This window comes from Helicoverpa armigera, chromosome 9, assembly GCF_030705265.1.
Source record: "Helicoverpa armigera isolate CAAS_96S chromosome 9, ASM3070526v1, whole genome shotgun sequence".
Taxonomy (NCBI): domain Eukaryota; kingdom Metazoa; phylum Arthropoda; class Insecta; order Lepidoptera; family Noctuidae; genus Helicoverpa; species Helicoverpa armigera.
The window spans coordinates 7,756,643-7,769,056 of NC_087128.1; the positions used below are offsets into that span (position 1 = coordinate 7,756,643).

At 34.8% G+C, this 12,414-nt stretch overlaps 2 protein-coding genes across 2 annotated transcripts in view; one reads left to right on the forward strand and one right to left on the reverse strand.

The window, feature by feature from the left end:
- LOC110369893 (tRNA (guanine-N(7)-)-methyltransferase) overlaps positions 1-12,238 on the reverse strand; it is a 124,686-nt gene extending 112,448 nt beyond the window's left edge. The window contains exon 1 of the mRNA XM_021325500.3: positions 12,228-12,238. The gene's annotated coding sequence lies outside the window, so the exon portion shown is untranslated. The remainder of the gene's footprint in view (positions 1-12,227) is intronic.
- The window catches only part of LOC110369899 (Ca(2+)/calmodulin-responsive adenylate cyclase), a 75,775-nt gene that overhangs the window by 6,998 nt on the left and 56,363 nt on the right, over positions 1-12,414 (forward strand).

A 12,414-nucleotide genomic window follows, 5' to 3' on the forward strand; every position in this document is an offset into this window, starting at 1 on the left:
TATCTTTGTCGAGACTGCAGGCCCAGTAAGATAAATTAACGACTTTATTTTCAGTTTTACGTTTAAAATCAAAGTTATCAATGAACATGTCAAAATTTGTGCAAAAAGATCATGAAAGACTACGGTCCTTAAAAGAAGTAGAATGTAAATAAACTTTATATTAAGAATGAGACCCCACATAAAGAACAAAGAAAACAAAATTGTTTAAATATTTATGTTTGACATACAACTCTGAATGACCTCCGCTACTCGATCGCCTTGAAACTTAACATTTTGTTAACACAATTGCATGGTTTGTATAGCATAAACCATACCAATAGTCATTTGTTCCCGATTAGGCTTTATGAGATATTAGCCAAGTACGAGTATTAAGCGAATACGTAGATTCCAAAAAGGACATTTTTCTGATTGTAATTTGATATCAGATAATTCCTATATCAAATTAATGGTATTAGAATGATAAATGTGGTTTAAATATTTTATATTTGGACACTTAGGATAAGGTACTTCAATAATACACAATAGGAAGTTGTCCTCTTCATTTACCTTAACTGAAAAGGATGGTTTATTATATTTTAGTATACAGCATGAAATATTTACAATGAATCATCTAATGGTTATACAGGAACTCAGCAACACCGGCATCAATACAAATCGTTTAAATAGAATATAAAAAAATACAAAAGACTTTGCTTTTTATAGAATGCTAAGAAACTTACTGCGTCAAATGCCTAAATCATGCCACTTGAATGTCGCCTCGCCTTAATAACCTTTGTTATACAAAGAACACTGGATTTAGCTCCGCATTGTAAAAGCTGACTCAAGTACTATTTAAATTTATTTTCATCCAATCAAATGACTTCCAAATGCTCAAAGCTTCGCTTATTAATTATAATGATGACTCTTTTGAAAAAAAAAACATTGCTCTCACTCATGTACCTAAGGTTTTTTTATGGAATTAAAGAAGGTACGCAAATGTTTTTAGAAAATATTTTATGTACATGTTGTGTGCAATGATGTATTAAAATTAATATGTATTTTAGACACGTTTAATGACGGGCCCTTTTAAGTTCCAAATTAAATCGAACTACACGATCGTATCAACACATCACAGCCTGCTGTCTCTTCGTCCTTCCCGTGCTCTCAAGAAACTACTGTTATAGTTCCATATCTAAGTTCCCAAAACAAATAACTTTGTTCCAAATTCGCTTGGATGTCATGTTCTGCTTTACGGAACTCGGATCAGGACTTTGGGAATACGCAACCTCTTTTTATGATGGTGTCAGCTTGTGTCGTTATTGTCATTGGAAGCGAGAACTGTAAATTGGCGCCCACTAACCCAATTTGGACTCGGCCATTGTCGAATTGTGAATGAACAATAAAAATCTTAAATAACGGTAATTGGTGTGGGTGCACTATGTTACTGTTATTTCATTTGCGGTGTTGCTATTTATAGTCATTACGGTAATAATGTGAGCTACTGAAAATAAAGCACATGAAAAAAACAGTTATTATGCTCGTTTGTAAACTTCAATTTTGGAATGTTATATATAGAATTTTAATAACCGTTTATGTAAAGTTTTTAACGTATCCTCAGTCTGAAAGTTTCTTTTTACCAACAAGGTAAACTAACCCATAACATATCTAGTGTTGTATAATAAGACTTCCTTATTAAAATATTCATTCTATTCACCAAGTTTATGGCTGATCTCGCCAAAGTTGAAGAAGCTGCCGTAAGAGTTTAGAAAGTTTCCTTGTGAGGATATACGAACAATTTGTTAGAGAGCAACACAAATATTTCAGGTACTTAAGGAATGATTAAGGACGTCAAGATTCAGAGATGAAGATTTATAGTGCTTCTGTCTGCCGTTCCCTGTTTCTGACATTTGATTGTGATTTAATGCTTGCAAACTAGGCTGAGTTCCTATGAAGTACTGCCTTTTATTTAACTCCTCGAAGAGCATTTCTTTGGTTGACTATTCGATACTTAAGTGGATTTATCTAAGTATTGAATTGGTCAAACTAAACAAATTCTGTCTACTGAAAATATTTTGCAAGGAAGACCTTTAAGTTCTGAACTCTTATTGAATTAGTCATTTGTAGTCTGCTGTAACCTTGCTAATTGTCCACGGGAAGTTCTTCCGTCGATCTGAAGTTCCGCTTCATGAGCTACTGATAATATTCACGATTATAACTGAATTAACGTAAGGTTCACCTCGATTGGATTGCCATTATTGCACCCTTGATCCGTAAAGATAAAGTAAAGCGATCGTCGATGTCACAATTATAACCATAATTGATATTAAACCACTATATTTAAATATCATAACTTGCTAATTGCATTTTAATTGATCCAGTTAACTGAGTTACCTCAGTGGATTTGTAAAAAGATTTTATTTAAATGATGTAGGTATTCTTAGACACGAATATAATTTCCAGGAAAGTAATTTTGCAAGTTAATAAAATGAAAACTTTTTTCCTTGAACGATATTGTTACTTCGGTCTTTATTAAATTAACGTGATCGTGGGAAGCTGTCTGATGCCAAGCAGAAATTAAACTTCGGAAAGTTAAAGAAACAGACAGAACTCCGTAAATGAGATGTAAATGTGATTTAATAAAAATCATACTTGCTTAGAATTGTAATTCTATGTTTTTAATGCTAGTCTTGTGAAAAATAATGTATTCTTTAGTTCAGCTACAGGAGAAGTTTGTCCAGATGCTGAGAAGTACGTTAGAGACAGCACGTCTGTGACGATACAAATTCTGTTTAGAGTTTAGTATCCTTTGCAACGTTTTATAGCTGCTCTAAAATATAAAGATCCGACCGCACATTCCACTGCAATATTATATCTAGTATCATTATATTAGATTATGCATCTTGATACTTATATTTTTATTGCCAATTTTTTTATATTTTTTCTTTATTTCGGTGCAGTGTGGGTTTGATTTACCTGCCAGTATTTAAACGTAAACATTGGTGCAGACTTTTTCAAACATGTAACCAACTTACTAACCTAAATTAATGACAAATTATTATAGGATATTCTAATAAATGCGTATCAACACACATACGACTATTGAACATTTTTACACGTTCGAACTCATTTATAAAATTGATAATACATAATGCTATCCCACACATGGTAGTGTCATCATAAGTAATCTTCTAAGTAGGACTGGAATAATTTATGTCCCATTTTCCGTGACAAATCAAATACAAAGCGTGATGTGTACAAAGCGTGTTACATTTATAGTAACAATCATTTTCAACGTACGTATACCTATTATTAAATAATTTCAAATTCAACTACTTCTGAAGTAACAAATGAAAATAAAAATTCGACTGCATAAAGAGACGGTTCAATAAATCCTTTGTTTTAGGCTAAAATTATAATTGTCCTGAAGTGAATAATGTAGTCCATTCTCACATGGTTAAGCCAGAAATATGTATGTACTCGTACTCGTTAGTAAGTGGACCAAAGATAAGTAAGGTATTACAAGTTAATTACTATCTGCTCCGGTTCAAATACGCCTCATTGTTTAAAGTAGATAATGGATCTCTTATTGATTAACCTTTTTCTTTTCTGTTGTATGTACGTGCAGTTTTAATGATGTTGGATGTTAGAGGTTGTTTTCACAGAATTTCTTATGCTTACAGGCACTGTGGGCTTTTTTCTGGATTGGGAGGTCAAAAACGAAAATGTACACTCAAAGGCAATTGATTCCCGTTTTTCCTATTTTTAGTCACACATTTGAGGTCAATTCCTATATTGAACGTATTCTTTATCAATCTCATATGTAGGTAATCTTGCTTGACACGTATTTACCCCTGAGAGGCACGATCCTACAACGGCAGCTTTTAGGCTTTTACTGAAAAAGGCCTTTACCTTCCATCAACGTTTTATTATTATGGAATAATGATGTGACAAAATGTGTGAAAAGTGGTATTTACACTGGCTATAAGACTACTTAGAGCGCTTGTATAGAACTGCTTATCTATGCTTTGTATGTGGACTACGTGTGAATTATAAAAATAAATAAGTGAGCACTTGCGTCTTTTAGACAAGATGTGTGAAACAACTTGTTTGCGTAAATTTATTTTGGTACATGTGTAATTACGAATTTATGACGCATAACTAAAATTTAAGAAAAATTAATTGGCTAATCTTGTAAAATTTTATAACTCAGGCTGTTAATTAACGCAACACGATAACCTTTTGTAATAGCTTAAAACAGTTTTGATATTTTACGTGCGTATTAATAAACATAATTGTGAATTCAAATAAAATATTTTACTTTATTAAAGTATCGCGTCCAATAATAACAAATGCAGGTGAACTCATAGTATGTACGCAATAACTCTATAACGTAAACACGTAGGCTTAGCTAATTTGTTGCTAAGAAATATTAAATCTAGAATAAATACCGTAATTGTACTCATATATAGGTTAAGTGCATTTACCGGTTTTAAATGTGTGATTTCCGATAAAATATAAACCAAGTGTCAAACCATGGACATAATTAGAGCCTAGTTTATTAAAGGCTATTTTATTGACAGCAAACCAGTTGGGTATAGTTAATCCGTTTAGTGGTAGCGACATGGTTAATAACATTGGTGAATAAGTGTGTTGTTTTAATTAGATACGTCGAAGTGGTTCAGTAATGACGGTCACCTGTCACCGTAGGCATCAACCACACGGTGCGGTTGTTCGGAGACTAATTGCGTTACTAATTGATTATGATAAACAAATAAACAGCATTTTACGTAACATTGACATGTTTGTTGAAAGAATATTTAATTACTGTCATCGATCAATTTCTAGGCTATTTAGTTGTGGTGTGAATTACGATCTTGAGCCATTAACCGCAATTGTATCATGTGCTTTTAATTTTTTAAGTCTCGGATTTAATACCACTCTAATTGCTGCATGAAGGTATATCCCATAAATCATTAGGATCGATTTCAAATAACATTCAGCCACCAGAGTATCGTATACGCTTGGGGTGTACTTAAAAATCAGTATTAAGGTACCTCATCAATAAGCAAAATATTCATGTTGGGGTGACCTCTGAACCATCACAAAGATCATTTCTTAATGACCGCATTTCTTATAAAAATGCGGAAGTTTTTATTATAATGTTCAATAATTATACTACTATCTATTAATGAAAAAAAAACTGTGATACATACTTCAGTTCTGAGCAATGAGATAAGAAAGATCAATGTACTGTTGTTATATTGCAATATTTGTTGTTATCGAAATCAGATGTTCTCTAGACAAAGATGTACGCCTGTCTTTTGGCTAATGAGGTCAAACGTAAGGACAATGTGCAAGGGCACCATTAAATCTCTAATCTTTTGAATACCAGCCAGATACAAGAGCCGGTAGAACAGGACCAACCTCCTTGGGAACAGGACATTTTTTAAATGTTATTCTGCAAAAATCTAATGTATTCATGACAATAAAGCTAAATTATAGCTCTAAAACCAACTTGTTTACTAAAAAAACGTGTTCAAAAATCTTGTTTTGGAGGTTGCAACTGCACGTTTTATGTTATAGTATAGTGTTAGTTAGTTATGTAGTACCACACTACTGTAATATATTCTGGTAAAAGCAATAATGTATTTAAAAAAACAAGAATGTTTATTAATGATTTTATAAGTGCCGAGATATTAACGGTACGGTCACAGATTACTACAGATACTTCACTCAGTAGAAAACTTCCAATACCTATTACGATAATTGCCTACTCCTTCGCGTCAGCAACCACTGTATGCTAAAATGCGCCTAAATGCTCAAGCGTACAGCAGTGATTGCTTCGCACCGCGCGATTCCACAGTAATCGCAGGGCTGCCTCTTCGGTAAAATTAAATTAACATAACTTTTTATCTATGTTATTGAGAACTGTGAATATGTTCTGACTTTTATGTGGCAGTTAAAAATTTTATCATTTATAAAATATTTAACCAACTTAAAAAAAAGGAGGTGATTAGACATAGGTACAGGCCAAACTGAGAAGTTTGACTTGTATGGTTTGTAGGTATGTATGTTTGTGCGCGATAATCTCGCGTTTGGCTAAACCGATATCGATGCGATTTTCAGAAAAGGATTTGTTACATTTAGGAGAACGTTTTAAAATAAGTATAATACTTCTTAGTTTGATGATGATCTTCGGAGATGTTCACTAGAAATGAAAAAAAAAGCCTTAAAAAAAGAGAACCGACTTCAAATAAGGCACAAAGCCGTAAGAAATAATTTGTTTTTTTATGTTGGTGCTAACAGCTGGTAATTATGTTGGTGCTAACAGCTGGTAAATCGAAAAAGCACCGACATCAAAAAATAAATTATTTCTTACGGTTTAGTGTTTTGAAGTCGGTTCTCTTTTTTTAAAGTTTGTTTTATTATTTTTGTAAGTTTGTTTTGTTTTATATACCTATTGGTGCTGACTGTAGAAGAAACCTAGATAAAACATAATTATATACATCAGTGTGTAGGTAAAATAAAAAAATCTTTAAAGTTACAGCACATAAGGCACCACACGGCATCGTAATGCGCGTACGAACGAACAGCACTATTAGAAGTCGGTTAAAAATTGAACGGCGTGCGCGCGCTTCGCTTGTGAAAACCGCAACTGAATTAGATCCGCCGGCGGACCGAGACCGCTCGGCTGGGCGGTAGGCACTTATAGCGCGCAAGTACATGGAGTGACGGAGGCCTGGTACGGTACGGTATTTTATTTTATAGCCTAAAACATTCGCGAATTACGGTCATAACATCATTTATCTTAAGAAGATAACTACTAAAATATACATATACCTAGTTAATTATATACCAAGCCTAAGTCATTGATAGATTAACGTCAATATAGTAGAATTATATATAATTTTATTATTAAAACGGTGTGTTGATATTTATGTAACTCGGTTTGGTTGCTTTAAATAAATTAGATCAACAATGTGGGCGTTAACATTTGCGTGATGAATTATTTTTGTAGACGGAAGCAATGTTATTGCACTGTGAATATCCCTCAGTATTTATTCATATTTCGAGGTGACAGTCTATTTTGGTGTCGCCATCCAGCGCCGCTGGCCTATGATGACAGATCCTCATGTACGCAGAACGTTTTAACATTCCCATGCGAAAATATTGAGCTGCGTACACAAACGTCGTCTCTTGATGAACATATCGTTCATGAAGCCAATAAAAATATAGACGTTTTTAATTTGATTGACTGTGTGTTTACAACTGGTTCTATATCCGTGTCTGCTATTAACGCTATATTGCCCACGAAGTGAATAAATTAATTGAATGACTTTTTGATTTCCCAGATTGCTTAGATGACTCTAAGATGGCACTAAGATGTCTTATTGTCTCTGACACTACAGATTCACTTATAAAATGTATCTACATGAGATTTCAAATAATGTTCCTGGTATTTCAAAACCGACCAAATGACCAAAAATCATTATGAAGCAAACTACCGTACCTTTATTTGCTTTAAAACAATTATGAAAAATCAAACAAAAACTGTCATTCAACACTCAAGCTACAAGGTGAAGTTATTGTAAGAATTTTAGGTGATTAACCTATGAATGATTTACGTAAGCTCTACCAACAAACTAACGACTGTTAGTCTTTATGGAATATTTGACATTACAAACGGATATTTGCACTAAGGGTGAGATAACATTTCAAGTTTATTTTACCACTAACGAGTATCCCACCGTGCATTTGTTTCTTCATCGTCAACATAAATATAATTTGCATATTCTATGGTAATCATTGCTTTATAATGTTGTATATCCTCAATCCCTGTTGTCGTCTGTATGTAAATCACTGAATGATTGGACATAACGGGCCTTACTACAAAACTTTAACCCCTCTGCTCGACAAGATTTTGACATATGACTTTACCGTTGATTCGGCGGGATATTTTGAATCGCGACATGGAAGTCAAAAATTTGTACTAACTTTCAACACATGAATTCTAAGTCCGTAATGCCTGATCAGAAGTATTTTAACTATAACTTTAGAGCTCACTTATTTGACAACAACGTGCAAAGGTCAAATGGGGTCAGTTAATTCAGAAAAAGATAATAATTACGGTGTTTTTAAGTCTATCGAAAAGTTAGGCATTTCAAATTTGGTGAAAACTTACCAATAAGTAATCGCATCACTTTCTCAAACACAACACAAACATCATATTTATAACATTTTCAATCCGTTGCAATACATTTCGTGCACTTATTTATGTTCAATAACTAAAAAATCAGCACATAAAATACACAATAAAAATGAACAATTTACAAGATCAAAGAGAAGTAGACTTTGGAATGGAGTATGTAGGTATTCTTTTTTTCAATCAGCGGTGTGCATTCGATACCTAAATCGGATATTTATTATAAATAATCGAATACCAATTTTATATATAGGTACATACCTATTTTTTAATAGCAACTTATTTCAATTTTATTTATTAATTTTAAATTATAGGTTCAATTTGTTTTTGTTGTTAAGAAAGAGATATTTAAGTTTTATGAAAGTTTTTAGCATTAAATTTTTATATGTATTATTTATTTTGGTGTTGCGTCATTTGTAATAATTTTTAACTTTAATGGAATTTTTATTACCTATTACGGAATTTTAATTTATTCTTATATTATTTCTCAACAATTCTAAGATTTTTGTTTCGGCGGAGGGTAAGCCTGGTGTTCTGAAATATAATGCAATTTGTAACTACCAAAGTAATGTACTTATTTGATGATGAGAAACAATAATAATAATTGATTGTTTTTTTTTTTTTTTGTCATTACGGGAGCGTTTCTTTGGCCGCCTGAATAAGGTCCTGAAAAGTTCCTTATCGGGAGGCAACAAGGTTCGCGCCTTTAATGGTTGGGTCATGCCAGTCCTGATGTACTCTTTCGGTATACTCAAATGGACTCAAACTGAATTGGACGCCCTGGATAGAAAAGTCCGCACACTGCTGACCGCAGAACGAATGCATCACCCACGATCGTCAGTGATGAGACTGTACATCCCACGGAAATGTGGAGGCCGAGGCTTTTTAAATGCAAAGACGCTCCACAACCGCGAGGTGTGCAGTCTCAGAGAATATTTTCTCAAAAGCGACGTGGGTATGCACCGTGATATGGTGGCAGTGGACAGAGGACTCACCCCGCTGTCGTTGGCAAATGAGAACTGGCGCAAACCTGTCGTACTAACTACCCACGATCGCAAGGAGGTATGGCAGAGCAAACAGCTACACGGACGCTTCTTCGGGGCTCTTCATGGCCCCGATGTAGACTTCAAAGCGTCCGTATCTTGGCTACGCTTCGGTGACTTGTTTGGAGAAACCGAAGGGTTTGTATGTGCAATTATGGACGAAGTTATCCTTACGAATAACTACCGGAGATATATCGTGAAAGACGGGACGGTTGACATATGTCGGGCATGTCACCATCCGGGTGAGTCTATCAGACATATTATATCTGGTTGTTCTCGTTTGGCTAATGGTGAATATTTGCACAGACATAACCAAGTGGCCAAGATCATCCACCAGCAGCTTGCTCTGCAATACAACCTTGTAGACCTTGAGGTACCGTACTACAAGTATGCGCCCGACCCAGTTCTCGAAAAGGACCATATCACGTTGTACTGGGATCGATCTATCATCACTGACAGGACTATTGTAGCCAATAAGCCTGATATTGTGGTGATAGATCGATTAGCGCGCCGCGCGATGATAGTCGATGTCGCCGTTCCGCATGACGAGAACCTTGTGAAAGCTGAGAAAGAGAAACAAATAAAGTATCTCGACTTAGCGCACGAGGTTGTCGCCATGTGGAGTGTCGACACGGCTGTTGTTGTGCCGATTGTCGTTACGGCCAATGGTTTAATAGCCAAGAGCCTCGACGAACACCTCAGGAGGCTCTCGTTGGGCGGCTGGATCAAGGGACTGATTCAGAAGGCAGTACTCCTAGATACGGCACGTATTGTGAGGAGGTTTCTGTCTCTGGGACCCTAACCACCGGTACCTTGGACCCTGTGCCCGATATCGGTGGCAACCTATTTTTTATATTTTTAAATGTTTTTTATTTTTATATTTAATATTTAAAAATGTAAATTGTATGTTCTAAATAAATAAATGACAAGATTTGATTGATTTTAAAGTCACCAAATATTTTTAACCGAATCCCAAAAAGGAGGTGGTTCTCAATTTAGATGTTTGTTTTTGGTCGAAAGGGTATATTCCCCATATTTGTTATTAGGTCCAGGATCTGATGATGGAAACCTTGAGAAATCGAGGGCAACTCTCGAAAATTGTAAGCATAGATAAGGTTATAACTTGACACTCAGATGTATGTCTGATAACACTATGAAACAGTAAAGGTTTGGAGCTGACCTGATGATGGAGACCAGAGAAGGTCGAGGGAACTCGACAACCGAACTTCTCTCGTCTACATCTCCTTCACTGTTGCAGAGGCCTCGTAAATACGAATAATATAAGCACAAACACGAGAAAGTTTAAATATTCAGTTGTCGAGTTCCCTCGACCTTCACTGGTCTCCATCATCAGGTCAGCTCAAAGCCTTCACTGTTGAATAGTGCTACCAGGCAAACACCTGAGTGATAAGATTTCAACCTATGTATTTCTGCAACTTTCGAAAGTCGCCCTCGATTTCTCAAGGTTCCATCATCAGATCCTGACCTGATGATAATGGGACCACCTCGGAAGTATACGCTATCAAACAAAAAAAGAATCATCAAAATCGATAAATAAATGGCTGAGTAATCGCGTAACAAACATACGAAAAAATGGTCGAATTGAGAACCTCCGCTTTTTGGGAAGTCGGTTAAAAATAAGTCGGCGGCGGCCATCTTTCCTTCTTGGACCAGCTTTCGATGAACAGCGAACTATTTGCCCTTTCAAACAATAAAATCGTCATAAAATTTTGCGATAACTACACCTAACTACGGCTCTCGTCAAATTGCTTTGCCGCTCAGTTAAAAGTTGGAAGTAACGAATCGCCATTAAGTTTGGCAGGTCTACAGGAATCCTGCACATAAAACACCCGAAGAAATAAATAAGTCTTCATTTGCCGTCTTCAGAAACCCTAAAAACCGAAGATTATTTTATTCCGGCTACAACGTATTTTCTACCACTGATTTTCTAGCATTTTTTTCAAAATAAATTTACTTTTCCTAATTTATTTTCAGATTATGGTAAGTATACAAAAGTGCAATTTAGTAATATTATAATATCAAATAATATAAAATTATTAAATCGATTCTTTATTTTAACGAATCGGATCATTCGATGCAAAACTTCTATCACCGTCGCCATCTTGTCTATGCGTCTTCAAATTTAAAAAAACAACTAATGTAAACAAACATGGCGAGTTCGATCAGAATTCCCGGTAATTACGATTGGATTTTAAAAAGGTATATTTCTAACGGGATGCTAAATATGAAAGGTTTGAATGCGTAAAAATAATTTAAATTTATTTAGTTATTTTATTTAGTACTCACAAATTTGGTTTGATTGGAAAGAAAATAAATATGAGCGTAAATAATTAGGAAAGCATATGACTGATTCGCAGACCCCAATTGGGGTCTAAACCGAGCTTACGGTGACATTGATGTTCAGACCCCGATTGGGGTCCGCTACGGATTTGACGGTTAAACCCTGTTTTACACTTGTCTAATAAAATTTTGGCTGCAAAATGAACCATATGTCAACGTCATAATTTGACATTTTTTTAGACAAGGCATAAACTGACGTTTAAAAGTTTTTGTGGTAAGACGGAACGTGTTTTGTACGATTTTACTAACTTAATGATACTTGAAGGTAAAGTCAACACCTTTATCTCTCGTTAAGAAGCTAACCCTCGTTACTTAATTATCTTCACAATTTTGGTGTTTACAAATCGTTAACTGTTTACAATAACGAGCTGTCATAACCTTTTTGTTTTGCTTCGTGGTAGGTATTAGGTAATTCATGTGTATTTTTTGTTATTGTAATTCATCGGTGTTGTCGTCACTCATCTTATCATCGACATTAGCTTTAAATGCTCATACTTTCGCCAGTGAATTCTTAGTATTTTCGCTAAAAATAATCAAGTCATTAAAGAACTGAATTAGGTTTGAATACAATAAACTATTAGTTGTAAACTGTTGAATGGTGTCTTCATTCTTTTGTTCTGCGGACATTCGGTTCCTAATGTACATATGAGTGACGTCACTGTCTGTTGGTTCGTTTACTATCCTTCCATGTTCTACATTGTCACTTCATATAATAAACAAAGAGCTTATTATGTCTGGATCTGTAATTGATTCTATTACCATGCTAATATGATCGGTAATGCGATTACTGTGCTTAGCTGCCGGTGCTTACTGCATTGAGTTATGAAC